Genomic DNA, 6514 nt, shown 5'->3' with positions numbered 1-6514 from the left:
GTCCTAGGTGATACATGGGGCCAAGCTGTAGAGCCCTAATGGAAGGGAGCACAAAGGTAATCAATGCATCAATAAAGAATTGCTACTGTATGGTGTTTTGTATCCAGGAGTCTTCTGGACCTACCCCTACATACAAGGCAGGTAGTTTATATACTTGTGGGGTGCTGGCTCTGATTGACACCAACTAAACTACTGAGACTATACAATATTCAGCATCATACGCAAACAACAACAGGGTTTAATAAATAGTAGTCACACTGTATGATTCCTCATTTCTAACTTTAGGAAGAGACTAGAGTGTGTTCATGGGTTTTACATTTCTGGTGTTCAGTCACTAATCAAAGGAAGGATTTGACCTATTTGAAAAGAATCTCATACATAACCCCTTAAACTGTCATGTTTTCTTGATGGCAGCACATTAAAAGGCTTTAAAATTATAGCTCCTTCTGAATTCCCTAAAGAGTATCTGTGTTCCTCTTTAAAGGGCTCTCCTCCTCTGGATTCAGGTTTACCTTCACCACATCTGAAATGCCATTCTAGCCTAAGACACATGGGACACTACGGAAGACATCCTCATGAATAGGTCCATGAATAAGGACCTATAGGTCCTTAATCATGATGGAAATTGGATGCACTCTCCTAAGATTCTTCATAATGCTTTTTGCCAGATCTGCCACAGACAAGCCAATGGCCCAGGAAGTGTAGCCTCATAAGCACTTTCAACCACCGATTTATGAACATCTTTCCAATTTTCTGATTCAGCATCAGTTCCCAAAGCAGGATAAAGATTCTTCAGAGATGCACTGGCAACATTCACACCACTTCACAGAGGAACACTGGACTCTCCATGTTCCCCAAGGACCCATCCATGACAACTTGAAGAATGAACACCAAATCTCTCCCCCATTAGGTAATGGAAATGAGCAGAATCCAGATTGCAACCACTTCCAATAACACAGTTTTTAGGAAAGCCACTTAGCTTCCAGGCCACATATGTCAAAATATCCACTGGCCTGGAAACAATAAGCCACTCGCAATTAGGGCTGTATTTAACAATATTGGGAATGATGAATTTAAAGATATTCACATTCCACTGGACCAAATTAAGACGACTTTCTCCCTGCTGTTGACGTGCCCCAGCCATAACGACAACCAGCTCTGAGTTTGCAGTCTCACTGTAGTCTTTGCCAGAAACAATCTTTGGTGTTCTGCCACATTGGAGATCCATCATCTCTCCCTATATTTTGTCTTCTATTACATCAACTAGAGCAAGTTCATCAGTCAAATCCTTCGTTAAGATACTGATGACACATGCCATGCCAACTGCACCAACCCCAACAACACTAATCTTGTTACGGGGAACCTGGTCTTCCTTTAGGACATTCACAATCAGCTGATCCTTGACAGAAGTTGCCGTTCTGGGGGAGACTGAGGTTGCTGGTCAGGCTGCAAAAGTTCTGAGTTAGATGTGAGACTGCTGCTCCCAGACTCTCGCCAATAAATTAATTTTTTAAAAAAGATCTATTCCAAAGTCCTTCATTTTAGAGAGGAGGGAACTGAGGCCCAGAGGGGTTTGTGTTGATTTATGCAACATCACAGAGGTAGGCAGTGAGTGAATGTGACCATTTTTAAGTCTTTTTCAAGTCCTTTCAACCAATCTAGATCTCAGTTTCCTTGTCTATGAAATGAATGGGTTGCATTAGATGATTTCTAATATCTCTTCCACCTCTAAATCCTGTGCTTTTTTTTCTTTCAGATAATGCCCAGCCAGAATTTGGTATTTCTGCCCTCCCTAGGTTTTTCAGATGGAGTTTACTGTTCTTTTCTCACAATTCAAGATTCATTCTTTACCAACCAGGAAGCCTTCTGATGGGTTTATGGGGCTTTAAGTGATGCAGTGGATAGAGTGCCTGGCCCGGAGTCAGGAAAACCTGAGTTTAAACCCAGCCTCAGACACTTAACAGCTGTGTGACCCTGAGCAAATCACTTAACCCTGTTTGCCTCTGTTTCCTCATCTGTAAAATGATCTGGAGAAGGAAATGGCAATCCCTCTCCAGTATCTTTGCCAAGAAAACCCCAAACAGAGTCATGAAAACACGAGTGAAATAACTAAACAACAGAGAAGCTTAAATACTTTGACCACATAATGAGAAGACAGGACTCAATGGAAAAGACCCTGATGTTGGGAAAGATTGAAGGCAAAAGAAAAAAGGCGACAACAGAGATGGATAGATAGTGCCATGGAAGCAATGAATATGAGCATGTGCAGACATCGAGAGAGAGTAGAGGATAGAAAGGCCTGGAATGCTATGGTCCCTGGGGTCACAAAGAGTCATTCACAACTGAACAACAACAAAGACAGGAACTCTTAGGTGAGCAAACTCCCTCTACCAGTGCAGCCTCAATGTTCTTTGTACTTTATGGTCAGAGAGTTGCCTAGAATAGTGTTGTCAAACTCAAATAGAAACAGGTTCCTGCAGTGGCATATTAACTTAAAACACACACACACACACATACACACACACACACACACACACACAAAGAGATTAACGTTATCTATATTTTCATGTGTTTTTATTTATTTTGTTAAACATTTCCCAATTACATTTTAATCTGGTTGGATTGAGAATTTTGTGGGCTCAGGTGGCCACAGATTTGATACCTCTGGCCTAAAACATTGAAAAGTGCCTTGTAAGAGCAGCTAGGTGGTGCAGTGGATAGAACACCTGTTCTAGAGTCAGGAGGACCTGAGATCAAATCCAGCCTCAGACACTAGTTGTGTGACCCTGGGCAAGTCATTTAGCCTTGATTGCCTCAAAAAAAAAAAAGGTAAACAGACTTGCCCACCAAACTGTGCTGCTACTGTAATCCCTTAGTTAGCAAGGACTCCAACTTTGTCTCCTTGTACAAAGAAACAAAGACAGGAAATCAGCATGATGGTATACAATGAAGTTTCCTGCATATCATTTCACAGGACCTCTGCTCCTTATCACCTGGGTGGTAGGTCACTTTATGTAGGTCTCAGTTCCTGCACATGTAAAGTGAGGGTGTTATGCTCAACATGACCTTTGAGGTCCCTGTTAGTTCTAAATCATAGCCCCTCACCAGGAAGTTAAGAAGTAAATATTAAATGCTTGCTGTGTGTGAAGCACTATTTTAAGCACTGGGGATACAAAAAAAGGCAAAACCTCCCTTATCAGCAAATGGGTGATGGGAAGTGAAATTATTCCTGGATGGAAGGAAGGACTGAATGATGATGGGAAATAGAAGCCATGAAAGACAGGGGAAGTCCAGGAATGTTTGCTCCCTGAGGAGAAGAGGGGGAGCAGGGTGCACACCAAACAGCAGTGATCTGAAGGCAAGGAAGGGCACTGCTATGCCCAACTCAATATAATCATGAATGGTGGAAGCCTTGTCTGGCTCACCAACCCACTTAAAGACTGATCTACCTGCACAAAATTTATTTTTTGCTAAGATGTTTCATCTCTACTATTTCTCATCACTGCTGCCCAACTGGCATCTACCACTGGGAGTTTCCTGCTCTATTTAGACCTTGTTTATTTGTTGTTTATACTATTCTGATACCATTAACATACCATTGTATCAGAAATGCTATTAGAAAAGTAACTTCTCTTTTAATCTGTATGCTATTAGATTATTAATTGAGCTGTTAAAAGAATGTGATCAAAATGTTAAATATTTAATAGAGTATATTTTGTTCTAAAATTGATAATAATAATAACTTACTGTTGAGAGAAAAGGTAACAAAGACTCCTTTAAGTTATCCTTATCTTTCGACTTTCTACTTGGGCAAGGTCAGAAGATCTGATCAGCCCTACTGATTCTAAAGTACCAAAGTTTGAGAACTAGGACCATTCCCAGGCAACTTACAAGTTTGCTTATAGTAAAGAATGAATTTCATCTTAGACTTGACTAGCACTTACGAAAATTATGAAATTATATCTATTAATAAATAGTATTTTTGAAATTACATTGTTGAACCAATTTTGTAACAATAGACCTTAGATGCAAAGATTTCATTTTGCCTTAGGGGTTAATAGGCAATATGGATATATTAATCCGGAGACTTACCATAGTTTGCATTTCTTGGGGTCTTGAGTCTTGTCCAGTTTCACAATCGCTGTGTATGTGAAACTCCAGAATGCTGTTATACTTGATTTATAAATGAAGGATAAATAAAATGTCCTTATGTTCTCATTGTTAACTGTTAATGAAACATGAGAAAATTAATAATAACCTAGCCCTAAACTGTGATTTGTGAAATTTTGCTATTTGAGGTAAAATCTCTTGGAATCATAATTTGACATTATGTCTCCAGATAGAGAGAAGTTAATTTGTTTGAGATAAAGGAATAGACAGTGCAAGGGAGAGAAGGTCAAAAGGGAAACTGGGACCAATTGCCCAAGACTTAACATTGAGCCTATATTAATTAAATATTAAGTGCCTATTATGTGTCAGGCACTGTGCTAAGTGCTAGGGATACAAAAAGAGGCAAGGAGAATGCAAACGGTATTCGTCACCTCAAAATTAGACTTAAACGCACCATCACAGGTCACCATACAAATTCACAATAGTCAGTCAATAAACATTTATTAAGTGCCTACTATGTGCCAGGTAGTGTGCTTAGCTGGGGGGGGATACAAAAAAAGGCAAAAGACAGTCCCTGCCCTCAAAGAGCTCACGACCTAATGAGGGAGAACCACCAGCAAAGTCATATATACAAACAAGGAAGTAACTAAAAGAGGGAAAATACACAAGACACTCCTTTCTTTACAGAACCATTGAAGATTTTTTGATCAGGATTAAGGCCTCAAAAGTATTGTTTTAGACCAAAACAGTAGGATCTGATGATCTATAATTCCTTCTAGCACAAAAATTTCAAAATCCCTTGCTTTTCCAATCTTTTCTTAGTCCTTACAGCTGGGTTTCCTAGTAACTGAATTCCATTTTAAAAACTAATGCATGATTTCTCTTTAATGGCAGAAAAAAATGAAATGGAACTATGAAAAATTTTCCTTGTTGCTCTTTGTTCCTGCCCCACCTACCTGCTTCTGCCTCCTCTATCCATACTGGATAAACACAGCAGCTGGTGAGCAGGACTCCAGGTGTGATGTAGCTCTCAGTCATGAGAGAGAGTTTTAAATGTGAGGTGGGAGAGAAGTGGTTAATTTAGTAGGAGGGGTGGGAGTGAGGGGACACCCTGGAAGAAAAGGCCTGGGGTTGGTGGACTGTGTGGCAGCTCAACTATGGCTTCATAGATCATTTAGATAATCAGAGGCTTATGTTAGTTGAGGAACTTCTGTCCTTTCCAGAACACAGTTCTCAAGATCTCTTTTATCTGTTTACTTGCTGCTTACTCGGCTTTTCATGGATCATTCATGGTAGTCAGGGATCAGGCAAAGAATTTGGATGACCTCACTAATGACTTTGCAGATCAATTTTCTTGGCAGAACTCTTGCATAGCATCTGGGTGGGAAGGGGATCTGTCATCTGTTCATGTAAGAATGATATCATTGATACAAATCACCTGATATAAAATAAGGGGCTCCATTTAAATGAAAATTTAAAAACCAATCCAACATTTCTTTTAAAACACTAAAAAGAAAAGTTATTTTTCTTTGATTAGCTTCTTAAGAAGTTTTTTTTTTCACACTCTGCTCCAAACACCTTAAAGTTTTAGTCAAACACAGTATTAAAATCCATCAATCAGCAAGCATTTTACTACACGACAGGCACTGAGCTGGGCTCAAAGAATGACAGAATCTCTACTCTTGAGAAATTTCTATTCTAATGCGAGGGATAACATGGAGTGTATTCTATCCCAATTACAAGCATATACAGGGAATTAATACAAGATAGTTAGGGCGGTGCTTTAGCTGTTTCCTGAAGGAAGGGAGTGATGCTAGGAGGTAGTGATAAGGGTGGGGAATAGTCCCGCAAAGACTCCAAGAAAGGAGATGGTGTAAGCAGATAGAGAGAAAGCCAGTTTGGCTGGCTTTTAGAGTATGAGGAGATTAATATATAATGAGGATAGAGTGATAGGTTGGGGCTAGGTAGTTGAAAGGCCTTCAAGGTTGAACAGGGGAGTTTCTTTTTTATCCTAGAGAAGAAATAAGGAGCCAGTTGGGTTTTTTGAGTAGAGCAGTGATATGGTTAAACTACTTCGACAGCTGTGTCAAGACTGGCCTGAGACGGTGAGAAACCTGAGGCTGGGAGACAAATTAGCAGGGTCTGAACTAAGGTGGTAGCTGCATGAATAAAGAGAACAAGAGGAATGCAGGAGATGTTGCTGAGGTGCAAATAGCAAGCTTCGGCAACTGATTGGATGTGTGGTATAAGGGAAATTGAAAAATTAAGGATAACATGGAGGTTACGAACCTGGGAGTCTGAAAGAATAATTCATCAGGCAGAATGCATGCCATGTTGAGGTGGGGGTAGGAGAGAGATGGGGTGAAAATTTAGAACTCAAAATCTTGTGGAAATGAATGTTGAA

The 6514-nt window shown here is 40.0% G+C and overlaps 1 pseudogene; it reads right to left on the bottom strand.

The window, feature by feature from the left end:
- Positions 1-434: 434 nt before the first annotated feature.
- On the bottom strand, positions 435-5148 carry LOC118851332 (annotated as a pseudogene).
- Between the last annotated feature and the right edge of the window lie 1366 nt (positions 5149-6514).

Source organism: Trichosurus vulpecula, chromosome 5, assembly GCF_011100635.1.
Source record: "Trichosurus vulpecula isolate mTriVul1 chromosome 5, mTriVul1.pri, whole genome shotgun sequence".
NCBI lineage: Eukaryota > Metazoa > Chordata > Mammalia > Diprotodontia > Phalangeridae > Trichosurus > Trichosurus vulpecula.
This window is presented reverse-complemented; position numbering and strand designations above follow the sequence as displayed.